A 19,314-nucleotide genomic window follows, 5' to 3' on the forward strand; every position below is an offset into this window, starting at 1 on the left:
TTTCTGTAAAACTTCTGACCAAAGTTTTCTATTTCAGGTCAATGCATAAATTATCATTTAATGTTATTGTCACTTTCAGTATGTTCCCAGCAGCACTCAGAACTGTAATTTGCCATTTTAGTCTAAATGGAAGTACAGTTTGCTTGCATTTAACCATGTAACCTCATTGACTTCAGTAAAACAAGGCAACAAGAGACCAAGTCAAGTCTAACTGCAATTATAGTGTGTGTATAGAACATTATATTATTACTTATGATATGATGACAACATTTTGAAGCGAGAGGTTGAAGCTGACCCAGTTACATTAGAGCATAAAGATAAATTTGCTTAAAGAGGCAGGAAAAATACATTGTGTATAACAGGTCTGCTATACTGTATTTCATTTGTAAATATTTCAAATTGGTGCTCAAACTAGCAAGTTAATAAAAATTAATCTACCAGTGTTGTGCTTTAGGTTAAAGGATGGTTACACCATGGTATGGTTCTCCTGTTTAGTTAAAATTGTATAAAAGAAAATCTAATGACCTTTTTTGGAAGCACTTTACATGTGGACAGAATATATAAAGGCATCCTATATAATTAACCAATAATGCAGCATCTCAAAGCAAATGTTACAGCCATTTAAAAATACTAAATAATGGGTGACATTCAGGCTTGCTGTATCTCCAGCGAAAGGATGAAACTGCTTCAGGCTCTGCAGGGAATCTTTAGAGGCTGAATTTTCAGATCCTGCTCCCCTTCCCTTTCCTTGATTTCTACAGCGCCTCTGCTTCACTGCATCAGGAGAAGCCAGCACCCTAGATTATCAGATTTGTTTGTTATAGGAAGTGAGAAATACATCATACCTATTCAAAGACAGTTACACACCATGTCCATTTGCAGCTGAAAAGAAAGTCCAGTTAAAACTGCTTCACTCAATCACAGATACAAAGCCCTCCTCAGCTACGGTCTCTGCTGGCACAAGGAACTAACTCCTCTGGCATCCCATGCCGCTTTGGTCAGCTGCTTTCTGTTTCGGGTTATAGACCCTTCGTCCGCTTTCACTTTCAATCTCATCAGAAATAAAAATTTCCCCTTGTTTTTCTTTTATTTCTATCATACTCTACTAAAGTCTTTTACAGTTTTTGCAATAAGATGGTAGCCAAAACAAAGCATATTTTCAGATCAAAAGAACAATCAGTCAAGAGCCATGTGTCATCTAGAGATGCTGACAGAGGTCCTCCAACACAAATCTCACAAAATTGTCATGTTTGGGTCTCTCTGTTGATCTAGTAACAGGGGATTAAACTTTCCTTGATCTAAGCAGGCTGCAGCACTTGGCTGTTTCAGCTCGCTTCCCGGGCACATCGCAGCTGCGTGTTATCCCTTCAGAGCAGCGGCGCGAGGGCTCAGAGGCCCTGGGCTCTGAAGCCCCTGCTGAGGGCCACCTCTTCTCACCTTCTAAACTTACAGAAGCTCTAGGTCTGCAAATACCGCTTCCAGGGGACATGCAAAGTAGTCATACAGACTTTGCAAGGGCCTCTAAACACAGTTACCCTTTTCTGTGGCAGAAGGAATGAAATTCAGCGTCTGCTACTGCATAATTAAACTCTCTTCTCATTTCCTCCCCACTCCGGACCTTCCCCGGTGTCCCTCTTCCAACACGCACAGTTCTCTCCCACGCTGATGAGCGCTGATGCACAGCCTGGCAGTGCCACCAAGACGAGGGGCCTGGTGCACACCATCCCCAGCACTCGTTCTCGCCCCCTCTCCTTTATGCCTGCACCTCTGCTTGCGAGGCCTCATGTGAGCCATGTCAGACAAGCCAACCAGCTTGACTAGCTCCCTGGCCCGGGTGCCGTGCTGCTGCTGGGCACCAGGGCAGGACAAGGGCAGCGTACGGCATGGAGGGCCTGGGGGGACAGCTTCGCTAGGCGCCGGCTGGAAGCGCCTGTCAGAGCCCGAGCCAGGAGTCCTCTCTCTCTTTCCCGCTTCTCCTCCACAGCAGCTTTCTCCCACTCTGCTGCTCCTGCAGGCAGGAAATTCCCACCATGTTTTGAAGGGCATGCCCAGACCTGCAGCCATTTCACCTTGCTCTACAGTCAGCCCTCCCTGCGTAATGGCCATCCCTCAATCCTGCTCCGGGAGATGCAAAACTACCTTACCAGCACACAGACTGCAACTATATCAAAATGTTCCTGCTACAACAGTTTCATAAAATCAACCAGAATTCACAAATTCCATCTTTACAAAGCCTCCAACTGTCAGACAATACAGTAAACGTATAAAAATATCTGCAGAAGCATTTTGCACTACCAGTTGGCAACACAAATTACAGTAATTATAAATAATGAAGTCTCTGTCAGACTTCAGTGACAGGAAATCCGGAAAAGGCTGCTCACACAGAACATCCCTCTCCCTTCCCTACACAGGCAGCTACTTAGCTGCTGCTCTTGACAAGGGCTGCAGCCATCAGGCGAGGAAGAGCAAGCGAAGAGCAGTCTGACCCACTGTATTTCTCCGTCACTGCAGGCTGAACACCCCTTTGCAACTAGAGCTTTAGACGGGGCTCCAAGCAGTGGTAATTTCTGTTCTGTGAGCCACAAGCGGTGTCAGGGAGGACAGGGGCAGGCTTGACAGCTACTGCTGCTCCCGCACACACAGGGCAAGTCCTGCGATGGCAGATCCGCAGCTTTGGGGGATTTGTCCTTTGCCTACACTACATCACTGATGCAAATCCACATGGAGATTTAGATTACTTTATTCTCTTCCCTATGTCTTCTATTAAACCATGTTTGTAGAGGATTATAAACAGCTGATAAGTAAGACTCCAATATTAATGTGAAACAAGCATTCAAAGTGCTTTAGATAATACATGCAGAATTTAGACCCATTTTCCTCAGATATAATCAGAGGAGTAAAGCAGGTCACAGTAAGGGTAAGTCAACTGGCAGACACAGCCCCAGCTGGGTAAGACAAAATAGCGTTTTGCTGGCAGACACAAGCTTTCCCTGCCACGCTCTGTGATGGAGCCACATGGTTGTGACTGGCCATGAAGAACAGAGAAAGTCCAGGTCTGTCTGAGAAATGTCCAATGTACCCTAAAGCTTCCACAATTCTTCAAGCTTTGCGTCAGCAAAAAGCAAGCGTAACAGCAGTCTTAGTTTTGTATTCTGAAAAGCAATGACACTTCAGAAGTTAGAAAGTAAAAACAATTAAAGCTAGCCATATCCTTATTTCCCACCATCCTGTAAAACTGCCTGGCCCTGAAGAGGAAAGCAGCTGTTTCACCTCAAAGACAGAGAGACCGCAAGCTTCACTGGCACTACTGTGGGAACACTGCAGAACGGCTTGGCACCTTTCTTAGCAAATTCAGGACCAAATGGCAAAAGTGATCCAAAAGAATGTAGAAGTGGTAAATGCCTATTGGCTCCCTCAGTACCGCTGACTGTAAACGCATGATCAAATTACATTTTCTGATGTTCGTCCAGACTAGTTTTAAAATCCTTAAGTGATTGGATGTAATCTGTTATTGCAGTAGTAACATGAGCATCATTAGAGAAGCATATTTCATGAAATTAAAAGGTTTAAAAAACACAGCTACTGCATAGTATTTGTACTACTTTATCCAGCAATCTGTGTGCAGATTTATCATTTGTACAGCTGTCCCTAATAGACTAACTCCTATAGTAAGTGTATGGTGCTTTGCACTTGAAGATGGCACTGTGTTGGCAACAGCACTCCCAAAACATTTCCCATTATAGAATTTTCACCCCAGAAGAGTGATGTGCTTGCTATATGAGGTGAGTGGATAGCGTGCTCTGAAAAGCTCAATTTTACTTTTATTGAAATACCCTAGTTTTCAAGGTGCTTAATCTTAAATTATTTCTTCTGTGGAAGATGACGTGGTCTGTCATTGATGTTCTGGTGAAGGGTAAAGCCTTTTTCTCTTTAACCACCCTCATAGGGCACTCATAATGGTTTGTTTCAAGCTACTCCGAGTTTGAGCTTCCAAACTAAAACCTGAAAACGGAAATACCAGTACTTTGTTCAGATATGGCAAAGACATCTGGAAGCTTAAATGAATGTCCTATTTTTAGTCCTATATGGAGGTTCATCAAATTAGCAGCCAGTAGCAACTAAAAACAAGCAGCTTGACTTTTAGCTGGCAGCACATCTTTCCTTGACCCTTTGAGAGGAACAAAACTTTCAATGCTTAAATTCGCAGGCTGAATGAGCAAGGGTCTAATACAAAGAAGAGAAATTCTAGCTCAAAATCCAAAGCTTGAAATAAAATGCTCTAAGTACATGCTGGAGATATATTTGCATTAATAAGCATTTATGAACAATTATTTCCACTACTTACACCCTGCGCTACCTGCCAGTATCTTGTCAAATGAGATCCGATCACATCAGGCTACATCCCTGAACTTAAGAGCCCAGAGTCTAGTAAAAACAAAGCAAAGCAATGCAAATACATAAAACTAGAGAAATATGTAAGGTAAGAAGGATAATGGGAATTCATTAAAGAATTTTCTAAGTAAGCCTCAATTTGCAGGGAGAGGTAATATTTTTTGTCAGACAAAATTATAGAGCAGACAAAAGAACAGACATGGTTTTAGGCATACAATACTAGCAAGGCCTGAAAAAGAAACACAGACTTCAGGCTAAGGACAGCTTGGAAATAAATCTCCATGTTTAAATTAATTATGCTACTCATTTATAAAATTTGAAATGAGAAGCACCTTTAAAGAGGAAGGGAACCTCAGCAAGGAGGGAGCTGATTAGCTCCTGTGGAATAAGCTAGACAGCTAAACCAATTCAGTATTGTCCTTGGAACACTGAAGGTTTCTGACGGGGAAAACTGTAATGTGCCATAAAAAACAATACCTATTGAATACATGATCTGTATCCAAGAGCAGTTAAGGATTTTGTTTCCCAGGCTCATCTTCCAATTATGGACGAGGACACAGGTTAGAGATGGAGCTGTATTCTCCTAACTACAGCTTTTTGTCTTTTCTCACATATATGAAAAAATGCACAGCAGTTGTTTCATTTTATCTACAGATAAAAATCTCAAGGATGTCTGGTTCACTGGATGAAGTTTGTTGCATATGTCTACATGCCAAGGATTCGCCATGACAGGAAGCATTTATTGTAGGGCCTTGCACCTATATCTTGCCTAATGTCTGGTTTATTTGGTATATTTTTGCCTGTAGGAAGCGTCTGATGATGACAGTGGCAAGAAACAGCAGGTTGTTAGAAGGCAGGGAGAGGGATCTCTGGAAAAATTATTTCACGGTATGATCTTCTGCCAGGATAAATTATAATTTAAATATACCCAGCATCTAGTTAACTCGCCTGCTGTTTTATACCAATGTAAAAGTCAAATGAATTACATTCTCATTAATAGACTTGCTTAAAACAGATATGGTCAAATTATTTATACACCACACTCGACCCAGAATACATCTCAGGTTTTATTCTATTGCAGTTTTTCTAGGAACTTTTTCAAGATCCCGAGATACAAATATTCATTTCCTTTGAGACAGAGCTTTTTTCCCTTTCTATTTTTGTTCTCTTAGAAAAGCATGAATAGATTTCTGGAACAAAAGAAAACTGGGCAGTAAGTTTGCCACATTAAAGAGGAGCGGAATGGAAGATACAGCAAAGTGTAACATGTAACAATGAGCCTCCTGGAAATCTCAGTGTCTCATTCAAACTCGTACTAGCCACAGAAGCACAGTTCAGGATGATACCAATGGGAGCTGTGTCTGCAAAAGGGCAACGAGACCAAAAACATCTCTGAATAAGAAACAGGCCAACTTTTGGATAATTACCTGACACTAGAGCTTTGAAGAGCAAAATGAGGTATTTTTCTTTAAAAGCTTTAAAATAGTTTTAGATCTAAATCCATACCTATGAAGTTAAACAATGTTCTGTTTATTTTGTCTTGAACCTCTGCTATCAATAAACCAAACAGCAGACATTTTTGATCAGTGTTGCCTGGTGAGATGACTGAACTCAATCTAGCATTCTTAAACATAGATCTTTGAAAGCTACATTCATGCTTCCTTGTTTAGCTGATACCACTTTTTGAAAAACAGAGGAAAAATGATTCCCCAAAAGGTAACTTTTCCAAGAAAAATCTAAAGCAAATACAGTGATGAGGAGACCTACGCTGTCATTTCAGTGACCTTGATCCCTCTTGTTTGAGGATGCCGCCTGAGCAATAAATAATGGCAAAGAGCCCATATAATAGCCCTGCATTTTAAGTGTCTGGATAGAGCATAAAAATCAATGTATTCTCCTATTCAAACTGGAAAAATTTGAATAGGAATCTGAAGTAATCTAACATATTATGTAAAGCACAGATAAAGGATTCTGTATTCCCTAGCTGTAAAGAGCACAGTAAGGCTCATCTGATGACATCTGAGGGTGAAGGAGCCAATGTTCCCTGGGGTTGTGGCTCTTGGGAAGCTGGAAGAAGCTGTTAAACTCATGCAAGAGACTTTGCATCCTATGTACACACACACACACCCCAGCATACAACTGGGGTACAAACACGCTGCGCTACTTCCCCAATGAAAGTCAACTGCAGCTTGCACTGAGTTCACACCTTTACACGGCTGGTGTGCAAAATCCCATTTAGGAAGCAGGTATGTCCAAATAATTGCCTGCCATTTTATACTGTTACATTAGGCTTCACCACACATGTGTAGTTTTGAGAACTTTACTCAGAGTAGCTCAACTAAAATACAAGTTTTCAATATTTTTGGTATTTAGCATGGTTATTGCTGAAAACAAACAAACAAAACAGCTTTTACAGGCCATTTTGCTGTTTTGTTTTTTATTAACTGATTGGAAACCACTGTTACTTCAAGGCACAAACAGGTCCCTCCAACAACTCTAAAGAAATCGGAAAGGGGAACTTTTTGTATAAAGCAGAAGGGCAAGAAGCGGGGCTGTGTGACTGACAGTGGGATAAGACCTTCCACTTCACGTAACGCGTGCCAGCACCATCGCTGTCAGATCACTGATGCAGGTGATTTTGTGAGAGACAAATAGCATTGTCACGAGAGCGTGCATTAGGCAACCGCTGGGTACGTTTCCTTTGATAACTTCAGCTGTAGCTTTATCTCAAATCTTAATTTTAAAATCTGGAGCTGTCTGTTGTCTGAAAAGTGTTTAGGCTGGCTTTAAAGCCATTACGCTTTTAATGTTAAACTGCTGACGCTACGAAGCATTTTTAGTGAACATTTTATTCAACAAGACTTAAGAGACAGTTTTGTCAGACGTGCTTCCTGTCATCCTTTATCACGTTGGATCTTTTCATATTTGAGCAGAATACGGAGAAATAAAGGTGAAGGTCATTGAAACGGGAGGAGAATAAAATTCCTCTTTCACTGTTCTTGTTTTCATATTGCCCATTGTCACATTGTCCATCAAAACAATTTGAAAACGTCAGATAGTGTGAGTTTCATTTTTATTTTAATTGCTTAACTCTACAATACTATAATAACTTAATGGCTAGGCAGAAGATTTATCATGAGGAACAGGGATTACTGTCAGACAATTCTCCTAGATTACTGTTCATTATACAGAGACTTAAGTGCTAATTGTGCAGTTTATGTGATCTGGTATTTTCAAAGAAAGTTTCTTACATATTAGAAGACAAAAGCACGTATTTAAAAGGTTTGGAGTTCAGATAAGCATCTTAATTTCTGAGACTGCAATAGCAGGCTGTAAATATCAAATGAACAGGCGCTCCCACTCCAGCTATTCAGTGCTTACATTTCTAATCATGATAAGAAATCAAAAATAAGATCTATTCAAGCAAATATTTCAAAGCTTTAAAAAATTTCATTTTAAAAATTAAAGGATGCTTTTTGTTTTCTAAGAGAGAAGAAGGGTGTTTTTATTCCATTAAAAATGCTTTAGTTTCCTAAACGGAAAAAAAAAAAGGAACTATCTATATCCAAAAATGTTGGCTGGCAAAACTACAATAAGAAAAAAAGGAAATAAGGAAAAGCACATCAATTCCTTAAAAAAAAAATGGATCCTGTGTTATACTCACATTCCTTTGTACTCCTTTTGCACCTGCTGATTATTTATCAGTACTTCCCAGTTCTATAACATGCTATTTTTTATTGATTTCTTTTTACTATGGATTATTACACTAACCTCCACAGTTTACAAGTATGCATTTTTCAGCTTCGCCATTCTTGTAGTGTTGGGTCTGTTATTGTTTAAGAGAAAACCTCGTTATACCTGTGTTTCTAAATGAAAATCTTTCATTTAAGGAAGCTAGGACGTATTTTGAAGTTTCTGTAATGTGCATTCTGGTTTTTAAAGCAACAGCATTTTCAGTTTGGGAGTTACAGATTTTCCCTTAAATGCATAGATAGGGGTGACTGACTGACTGTGGAAGCAAGTATTGCTTTCACTTTTCCTGTTCCTACATATCAGAAATTACATGGCCTCTAGGACCGATTCATGTCTACATTAATACGGCTTTTGGGGTTCCATACATATCTAAATTCTGATCATTAATCTTCCCATCGCATTAAAGAATATCCTCATTAAAGGAGATGCAGATCTTTAGCTAAAGGCTGAAAATAAGAAAGCTGCATTGGCCAACAGCTATTACAAGCATCTAGTAAGATGTTACCTTAGATCCTAAGTGTTTAATTTTACATATATGTCAACTTCCCCATTACCAGCATTATCTGTAAGAAATATTTCATCATAAATGCATTATTTCTCCTCCCACTGCAGACTCTGCGTATCAGTAGATATAAAAGAGGCAGTTCTTTTGATGCAGCAGCAGCTGCTGTAGCTTAGTTGTCATTTAGAAGAATCTGAGAGTGACTTTGTCTTGACTACTCTAGATTGATTTCTGTGCTGCGTGTAAAGCACAGCAGACTACAAAATGCTAGACAGAACAGACTGGTATGTGAGAGCATCACAAGTCCATTACCAGGATTTTAAAAATTATTTTGTTTGGCTGTGTGCTTGTGGTCTGCTTATTTTTTGTTTTGTTTGCTTTTTTAATGCAGATGAAAGAGTCTAAAGGTCTTATTTATTTTGACAGCAATGGTGTTCATATTAAATGGTCAAGAGCACGAAAATCTTGAGCTATGCACAACCCAAGTCCTTCCCACAACTTGTTGTGAAGTTTGACTCCTAACATGGTGCCAACAAAACAAGAAAACAGCATTTTGCTCCTATAGTAAGTATTACAGGAGTGGTAACTAGCCATACTGGACACCTAGGCGTAGGCTAGTGAAAGGACACAGGTGATAATAAGAATTTTAAAAGCAGCAATGAGAAAGAATGCACAATCATCTGTGATTTGAAAAGTGCAGGTCCTCTTCAACTTAGCCACTGCTTCTTACAACATTTACTAGATATGATACAGTATACAGGGTATATAATATATATATAATATATATAATACATATATTAATACATAATATATAATATAATATATATAATATATACAGGTACATAAAATCCCCATCTGGTATTTAAAATTCCAGCAGCCTGACCATCCCTTTGAATGGATCATATGTTAAAATAGGAAAAGCTAGATGTTGCATTTACAAAGTCAACGTGCTGCGTCTTCTCAAAATCCAAGAGCTGCTGCTGCTAAATTTAGTCTGTCAGCCTTAAACAATTAATCAGTTAAACAGAATAACCTTTAGCAGAGAAATAAAGCATTGTATGTTGTGAGATATAAGCAGGCATGCACTGCTCAGGCCAATTACGAGCACAGGAGAGAGAAAGCCAGGCATGAGCAGGACTTTCAGATGATTTCAGGAAATTAACCTTTCCACAGGAGACATACTAGATTTCTCACATTTGCGGTCTACGGCCTTGCCGTTGCTGCTGATGAGCTGCTGCTCTATGCCCTGGCAATGAAGCTGCAGTGTTCAGTAGTTAACTAGCCCTCCATGAGGTAATACAATGAATGGTCATACTAGAAAGCTGCATTTCTTAGGACTGTATCTAACACAGCAGACTAGGCTCTATTCAAACTATACACTTTAAAAATACAACTAATATCGTAACATGCATGAAGACACATCAGAAACATACTGTGCAGCCATTTCAGAAGTATCTGATACCATTCTGAGTACCCTTTAATAAGAGACCAAGCGAGGTAAAGCTTACAAAAATGAAGAGACCCATCCCAGGAGAGAAGAAACAGAGGTGATAGCATGCCAGCAGCACAACAGAAGCTTGAGACTCAACCCATTTACAGATTCAAATGTCAAATCTTTAACTGGAAACTGTATCCATATACATAGAAGATCTTAGAGCAGAGTGAGAAACACTAGCAGCCAAAGGAACGATCGATCTCTCCTCAACTAACCTCTGACAACATTGGTTGTGCAAATACTGTTAGCACTGGGAGGTCCAGACGAACTGCAGCAACCCTCACACAAGCAAGAGTATTCATTACCAGCATTAAAGATAGCCACGATCTTGGCCATAAATTCTTTCATTAGCCCACACTGATTAAGCCCTGCACACTCCAAGTTGCGTACGAGGTGTGGATCCCCCTAGCAAACTTCAGGAACTAGACACCTGGTCTACTTTCGTTCCCTGAAGCTTACTCCTATGCACCAGGATACAAACAGCCATAGAGTGGCAAACCACTCAGACAAAGCCTTTGCCCTAACACTCAGTATGAAAAGGTGCATCTGTGAGGGGCAGAAGAACAAAGCCTCAGATGACGTCATCAGGCATCCACTGTAAAGCGAAGAACTGCTCACAAACGTGATGCACGTACTTAAGTGCCCCATTTAAACAGAAGAGCTGCATACTCTATTTTAGCTAGCCAAGAGTCCTTTCTGCCAGCACCTTGCTCATCAGGTCATTAAATTGCTTAATACCCAGTGGCCATCAAGAAAAAGCTTCCATCAAGCAGGAGAGCAGAAAGTGTATTATTAGGTTGCCTACAAGCACAAATAATGTAAACATCTCACAGAGTACCTCTTCTACCACTCATCACCCTTGAAAGTTTAGGTTTTCCCCAGACCACAGAAACCACTGAAGAGGTTTGTCTACATGTATATGTGATTACCTCTTCTGAAGTGAGATACAGAACGGGAAGATTTGATATCATGGAAACATGCCAAAACATAATGCTACCTGCATTTACACCTATGCTACCCTAAATATGTAGCACCTAGAATCATTAATGACTTCTGAAATCCTGGCACAATTACTGTGCTAAAACTGCCCCCATAATTATTTAAATACTTCATTCCTCTTGAGATGAAATCATGTACGCGATCACCCTAAGGATATGGAAAGCATTAAAGATACCAGTGCAGAATGGGGTTTACCTGACCTATTTGAACTAATGGACAGGTTATGATGGGAAAGGGCAGAGAGGAGAAGAATTGCAATGATACAACTGAAATGAGTTGATCGATCTTCTCCACAAAGCTCCTGAATATTTGATGATCTACACATTTAGAGAGCATGCAGGCTGGTTCTGCTTTTGCTTTCAAGTATCAGATGTTCAAAATATTTGGTCCTATCATTAAAGGGTTGATTTTATGGCCACTCTTGTTATTTCATACTCTTGCTTTCTGCTTTACAACAAACCAGCTACAAGCAACACATTTCACATACTTGGTTCACTCATGCTGTTAATTGTGTTGCTTTAGTTCATAGGTGGTTCATGCCAGGTATGGTATTCTCCAGTATCTTCAGTCTGACATATTCTGTGAATCAAATGCAAACTGCAGGGGTCTACTACACAGCAGGTAACAGTAAAAGGTGTTGTTTATTCTGGAATGAGAGCATCAAAGTCCAATTAAAAAAGTGGTAGTGCTGGTGATGATGATGATAGAAAGAAGCTGCTTTCTGCAAATGTTTTGTTTGATCAAGTTTGCAAAAGTGTCTGACAAACAGCAACAGATTTAAGAAACAAAATTAAATGATACCTGTCTTCTCCAGAATAGTTTTGACAAAAATTTTCCCATCAGCTCTGCTTATAAAAATACTGAACATGCAAGTCACTCTGAAGTCTTCACTAAATCCACAGCACTTGTAAATTACTTTAGCTCTGTCCGTTCCGATCATCATTGCAGAGAAAGTTCCAAGTATTAAAAGACAACTCTAGGATGCACTAAGTGTTTCAGTAATATTAGATGGTGTCTCAGTTATTCTGAAGCAACAATATGGTGGTGATTTACAAAATCTTGGTTATTTTCTAATTTTCTATCTGTATGGAGTTAAAAGTAGAGTTAACTGGGTTTTTAACTTATCTCTGCTTCTTGAAAATATTGAAAAATAATCCATGTGATACATTTCTAGTTTGCCAAAAGCTACCAAACTCAGTACAAACGTTGCATGGGCTCTCTTGGATTTTCAACAGAAAGTTGCAAACTAGATTCCCTGGCCTAGACACAGAGCTGCTGGGATGCTGCCCCAGGGCCAAGACAACATGGAAAACACCTAGGCTATGGCTCAGAAGCAGCCCTCCTCTGCTAAGGGGCTTGTTCTCATCAGCAGTTCTGGCTTTGCGCTGGGCAGTCCAAGAGGTGCTCTGAGGCCAGCCTCTAAAGCATCCCAGGTCTCTGGCCTCAGTCTTTTTCAGACTGAACAAAGAAGGGGTGGGTGAGAATACCATTTATCAAAAACAAACAAAACAAAACAAAACCCCACAAGCCTTTACTGTAGTGTGATGAAATATGTCTTAAATTGACTAGCTATTGAGATTAAAGATCAACACTAACTCCACACTATCATCCTTAACACACTCAATTTCTTCTCAGTTCTGTAAGACTCTGCACTGTGGAGCCAAACTGGACCAAGAGTAGTAGAGCCAAGACTCACCATGGCTTTCATAAAGCTGTTATCCTGGAGTGTAGCTTATCAGGTGAGAGGAGATACATGAGAACTGCAAACAGGACCTGATCAAGATAGTGCTGAGCATTCACAGCTCCCATTAAGTTCAATTGTATTTGCATTGCCAAATTTTATTTTAAAAAAACCTTATCACAAAGGGATAGTAGTTGTGCTAATTGGGGGTATTTTTCCTTAGTAAAAAGCAAAGACTGAAATAACAGACTGTAGCAAGTTGTTACAGCCTGACAAAGCTGCACTGAAACAAAAAGTCATAGTGCCTTGAAGATTTTTCTTTCATTCCCCAGCATTTAATCTCAAATGTCAATAGTAAAAGCTATAACAAAATGAGCTTAATGGGCTCTGTGAGCACTCAAGATCAGCTGCCAAATACAGAGTAGAAAAGTAGAATTGAAATGCCCTGACATATTCCCTTTCTGCATGTATCAGGTAAAGTTACAGCTAAGTGACTTTTTAAAAGTACTGCAAAAGTAACTGCTGTGCACAGGATTTCAGAGTCTTAAAGAAGATCAATACTCAAATCTCCGATCATCCATCCACCCCTTCATTTCACCCTGGGTAAAGGGGGATTTATTAGGTGAAGAGGACTAAGAGTTCCAGTCTCCCATCAGCCTGTCTTCACCCCGAGTCACGCTGCCCCTGTGGTGCTGGCATTTTTGGCTTTGGCTATACAGCTTATAGGAGGGAGAAGGGGAGAGACAGTGTACAGATGTTTTTATTATGTCCAGTTCTCACCCTTCGCCACAGACGTTTCCGGGGGGGGGGGGGGGGGGCTCAGTAGCAAGAATATACTGTGGGGGCACAGGAAGCAGCCTCCTTCCCTCCCACTCAAGCTGTACCATCGTCTGGCAAACAATTCAAAGTTGAGCAGTGAGCGCAAGTGCCCAATAGCTTTACCCAGCAGTCGGGACACAAGCTAATAGAGACAATTCCATTGGTTCAGCACCTGTTTTGTGCACCGGTTTTCCATGAAGATGCCCCAAGAATACGTCAGCTTACACTGCAATCTCTGGCAATGTAATCTAAAGGAACCTTTTTTGTCTTCCTTCTATTTTATTCTATCTACTGGGGTGGCTGACAAATGACCGAGCTCGCAATTCAATATATCTCCTTTTAGAACCTTGCAGTTTTGTTCTTGTCACGGTTGGTCTCATCATTCCTCAGATTAAAAGATGATATGTCTAGACTTTTCGTTACTTGACCAAGGCAACCGAGAAACCATTTTTCATATATGATACCATCTGATGGCTTTTCTTCCATATGTGCCAGACATAGCTATAATTTACACATTGTTTTCTGCCAGCCACGATAATAATCTGGTATTGTTTGAGGCTGAAAATCCTTCTGGTGGACCTAATACCATAATATAGGTTACCTAAAGAATGCCTGTAGATTGAGTTTTCTGTTGTCTTATCACCAAGATGCTGCAAATCCCATCTACGCTCCTTCCAGACATCCTAAGTTAGTAAGCCTCTCTCATTTAATGTGTCAGGAGGATTTTTGATTTTTTTCTATAGCTCATGGCAAAGCAACTTTCTTAAAAGTACTTTTCATACACGCTGTCATTTTGAAATACATAAAAATTATTATACAATACTGAATATACTGGTCTGTCCTTCTACATGGCAGCAAATATTGGTAATAGCTAATTAAAAAGTCAGCATTTCACCATACTAAAATTGCTTTTAAGGTCATAAATGTCAGTGCACTAACTTTAATTCACCATATTTTCTGGCTTTGAGAATGAACATAGTCGATACAACTAAAAAGGATTATGACAAACAAACAAGCTGAAGCTGAAAGATGACTTAGACCCACTGACTTCCCTCAAGTGCTTTCATCTCTGGATCTCTACTTATTTGAAGCTTTCTAGATTATAGTGGCACGTGTATATGGCATTCACAAGGTGGAACTTTGCTCCCAAACACATTCAGTCGTTCTCAGAAACCCAAGAACCAGAAGGCAGATCACTCTGACATTTTTTTACTTAGTGAATATGCAGTTCACATCAGGTTTAGTTTAAAGACATCTAAGAAAAAACAAAAAACAAAACCAAAGTCTTTGTGTCAGCAGGAACAAGACTCAGCTATCAATCCAGTGAAAAACTACTTATTCTTCCACTGGAAGATGTAGTGATCTATCCCATCTCATTTTTATTACAACTTTTTACATATTTCATTATAGAAGCTAAAGGTTATTTTTAAAAGACTCCTGGGAAATCGCAAACACAAAGTGTTTAGTTTCAAAAGCCAGATGAATGACAACTAAATCACAACAACGGAAGTATGTCATTTGTAACGCCCAAATACTTCTTCTCAGTTTAACTTTGGATGTACTAAAGAGAGAAGAATCACAGGTAAACTCAAAGCACTACTGTTTTTAGTGGAGCTAATAGAATCTTACAGGAATTGAGTAACTCAGCTTTGAGGTACAGAAGAAAAAGGTATCAGCTGCACATTGGCTCTGACCATCCTAGTAGTGGACACCTTAACCAACATTTAGAGTGAAAATATACCAAATTTCACCACTCAAAACATTTGGATGAAGCTTGTTAATAGGTTTGGCCTGAAGACAGAGGTTCGACCCTATATACAGAAATGCTAGGATCTGATGATTAGGTGATTGATATGCTACCTTCAAAACTGTACCCCGGGATTACATTTTGCCCAAATATTATATAACCCTTGGCAAGCTACGTGCAGTCTATCCCTTGTTACACCATCTGGAGAAAAAAACAACAGCAATAAAACCCTGACGTGCCCATTCTGCTTCGGCAAAGGCACATGTGGGAGAGCAGTCTACCTGAGCCAAGAGCTGCCTTTTGCTTCTAAAAAGGACCTGTGGCTGATTCAGAAGCTCGTGACAATGAAACAGTCCCTTACGGTGCTTTCATTTTACGTCAAAATCAGAAAATCACACCTATCTTTTGAATAGCAGCACATTCTCAAACACCTTCCATTCGTGCCCTGGAAAACCGCTGTATGCATGAACACGGGTACTATCAATATCCACTTAGGTTTCCAGTTTCCGTTCTAGTGTGATCTCAGCCAAGTCAAAGGACACAAAGAATTGTTAGGTGCTGTGAAAACAAATTAAAAAAGGAGAAAATGGGTGAGTTCTTTCATTCTCCCTTTTTTTAATTCACAGAAATACTTGAATCAGTTTCCAAAATATTCTCATAACCAGTGGAATTGAAATATTTACTAGGCAAAAGGCAAACAGTCACTTGTTTGCAATTGATGGAAGAGGAAAAGAGAGGAGTTATTTGTTTGGTCTTAGTGTGGTGGAAAGAAACCCCATGGCTGTAGCTATAAACTTTAGGCAAAGAGGGCAAAAGGGGAGTCGTCAGTGGGGGGACGATCACTTGGGGCACCCCTGTGGCCCAGGAAAGGGCTCTGTCCCGGCCGCTTGTGCCGAGCCAAGCTTTGGCGTGGCTGCGGGGTGAGCTTTGGTGGGGGTGCAACGCTGCTCGCGGAACTGGTCTGATTAAAAATAATAGCCGCCCCCCCCCCCCCAAAAAAAAAAAAAAAAAAAAAAAAGCTAGGAATTACAGCCAACCTCATGCGGCTATCTATATTGTAATATGCGTTAATTGCCACCTACGGAAATATTTTTTGTTCTTCCTAACCAGCCTTTCAGAAGACCACAAAGAAATATAGTGCTTGACCTCACTCTGCTCTCATAGGAATAGCAGGAACCAACCATGCTTCTGCCTAGGGTGTGCTGGGATGGCAAGACTACGCAGTTTCCTCTCTTAATACACCCACTTAATAAACTAAGCAATACAAGTAATTATTTTGTTCCCTGTCTCCATAGGCTGAATATTGAAATCACGACATAAAGTTAATGCAGCTATCCAGGGAATAAAACCTGGCTCATGTCAATACAACACAATCTATAAATAAACAATAATGTATAAATAAACAATAGAAGGCTTGTTAGGCTATCACCGTCAGTCAGTTTAGTAAGCAAAGACCCAGGATTTTCCCTTCAAGGAAAAAGTGAATGAACAAATAAAATCCCTCTTCTGCATGACATGCACGTGGCAAGGGATAGAGAGGGAAGGAAGATGAGCAGGAACATAGATTAGGACGAGTAAAAAATAATCTCAGAAAAATAATCTTAGGAATTTCCCATGTTGGAGTTGAATTGATCCAGTCAGTGTACAGAGGGAAGAACCGGAAAGGAATTCTTTTCCCTACTTTGTGCACGTTTTTCCCAGAATGAATTAATGCCTTATTGAAAAGGTGATCTGCAGTTGGTGTTTAAGTGAGCCTTGCTGCCTGACTTTGGAATTATTCCCACTGTTGTTTACAAAAAGAGAAAATAAACTCAACCACCTTTTTTCTTGGCTTCCTTTTCCCTGAAATATATACCTAACATTACAGCTTAGAAAGGAAACTAAATGGCAGATGGCAGCATTTTCACAAAGTATGTGCACACTAAGCTATATAGGCTGGCAAATTAATTTGTTCAAAGAAAGGGACAAAGAAAGAGACAGCTTTTTCTTGGAGCGTGAAAGAAAAATAAAAAATTGAAATCCTTTTTAAAAAGTATGGGGCAGCTCTTAGTGATGTTTTTACCACACAGTTGAAAGAAACCATCAAGAAATCCTTTATGTCCCTTTGGAGCATCGCACTTTACTGCACTGGTAGCAAGAAAGGCTTTTAGAGAACAATGTGAAATTTTGCATATTCAGGTTGCTTGTTTTCCCCCTCACCTCGAGCCACTCAGTACGGGGAGGTTTCAGTGGGCGGAATACCCCACGCAGGATTTCCAGACCCAGCCTGATTTAGTCAGACGTCCCCTTCTGCTGGGAGCTGAAGGCCCTGCCCCTCCAGCAGCTCTTACCCCGGTGAGCAGCAGGAAAGCAATCTTTTCTCCTGAGCAGCAGGGCAAAGTGTTCCGGACATTTGCATCAATCCTCATGTTCCTGGGCTTTTTTTCAGGAGGAGAGTGAGTCAGAATGCATCTTCCTCCCTGCTAGACAGAAAGCGCCAAAGGAAGCACTGGCTGTGTCACCTAATGGACCCCCACGTGAAGCACACGGTCCCACAGCAAAGCTCTGTTTCTCCCATGGCCTGTGGCATCCCGTACCAGGTTGGCCCAACAGCTGCTTTACTGCATTTCATATCACTGTTGCTTCATGCTGCCTTTGATATCAGAATAGATGTGAAATAAATAGAATTACAGATTACGGAGTGCTTTAACATCTCTTTTGTTCAAGAAATCTCTCGGATTAAAATAATACTGAAAGGAGACCACCCGCAGAGACAGAAGGCTTTAGGATGTTGAGGGAGATGTGCACAAAGTTCCAACGTGCTCAGGAGAATCCCCATCGTTTCCAGCCGCGCTACGAGCCAAACATCGTCCTCCTGAGAAGGTCGAGTTCATATTATTTATATAGCAATCTCTTCTGATCCTGCTCACAGACTTAGCACCCCTGAAGTTTAGCAAATGCTCAAAAGGAAGGTTTGATCTTAGGTTGCCTCTATAAGAAAAAGAGTTTCCCAGAAGAATGTCTCTGTGAAAGCATTCTGTTTAATTTTTACAACCCAGAGATCTGTATTAAGATTTGGACCCTGATGCGTATCGGTTGGCAGATTTTATTAGTGTATTACCTGCCTCCTTGGGGTCTACAGCTGCTCAGTGAACTTGGGTTTATAAAGCTCTTGAAGATCCACAGACGGAGAGCAAAGAGCAGCAATCTATATTTTTACACTGTGTATTTTTGTACCCTCTCTCCCCTTAAGGATTGGCCTTGAATTCATGGATAACTAAGGCATAACATGCTTCCCCTCAGGCACAGGGACAGAACATACATACTGTTTATTGCTTCACAGAGTTAATTTCCATCAGTTGTGCATTATTTTCATATCTAAGCAGAAACCAACATATCTCAAAGTAAAGTGGGTGGTAAGAGAATTTGGTCTGTGGAGACTGCATCGGAATCAACACAGCCAGCCATCTTCTGTATCATCAGTGTTACCAACGTAACACACCAAAGCAGAATGCCAGACAGCACTAAGCAATGCTACGCGCAAGTTACTGCATAATCCTCTCCTCTCCGAAGCAGCGGTGTAATCGCACGCTCCACACACAGCACAATACAGGCTAGGTAAGAATCAAGCTGGGAGGAGGAAGGCTGCTTTGCCTGCTTTTCAAGCCTGTGTAAGCTTTAGGCATCCTTATATAACACTATTTTGCATAAGTTTTGAGAAATCCTTCAGTACAGACAATGAGTCTACATTTACACCTACATCAGCCCACTGGGGACCACACAATTACAGGTGGAGAAGCCAACTGGAGAGTCTCCAATTACTCTGAGAAGCAGCAATTGCATTGGTTACGCTTCTGTAATCACCATAAGAAAGGAGAAAGCAAAATGTGCCAGCAACATAATGAGCCCACAGAAATGGGCCCATTCTTTCCCTGCTACTATTAGGG

General features: G+C 40.5%; 1 protein-coding gene across 8 annotated transcripts in view; it reads left to right on the forward strand.

The window, feature by feature from the left end:
* B3GALT1 (beta-1,3-galactosyltransferase 1) overlaps positions 1–19,314 on the forward strand; it is a 206,224-nt gene that overhangs the window by 172,762 nt on the left and 14,148 nt on the right. The window contains exons 4-6 of one of the 8 annotated variants that reach the window (XR_010389971.1): positions 5,565–5,850; positions 9,074–9,211; positions 17,817–18,064. The exons of 2 other annotated variants lie outside the window; for them this stretch is intronic. The gene's annotated coding sequence lies outside the window, so the exon portion shown is untranslated. 5 more of the 8 variants (XR_010389972.1, XM_064514880.1, XR_010389975.1 and 2 more) reach the window with 5 other exon arrangements.

Source organism: Dromaius novaehollandiae, chromosome 7 (genome assembly GCF_036370855.1).
Source record: "Dromaius novaehollandiae isolate bDroNov1 chromosome 7, bDroNov1.hap1, whole genome shotgun sequence".
In the NCBI taxonomy this organism is placed as follows: Eukaryota; Metazoa; Chordata; class Aves; order Casuariiformes; family Dromaiidae; genus Dromaius; species Dromaius novaehollandiae.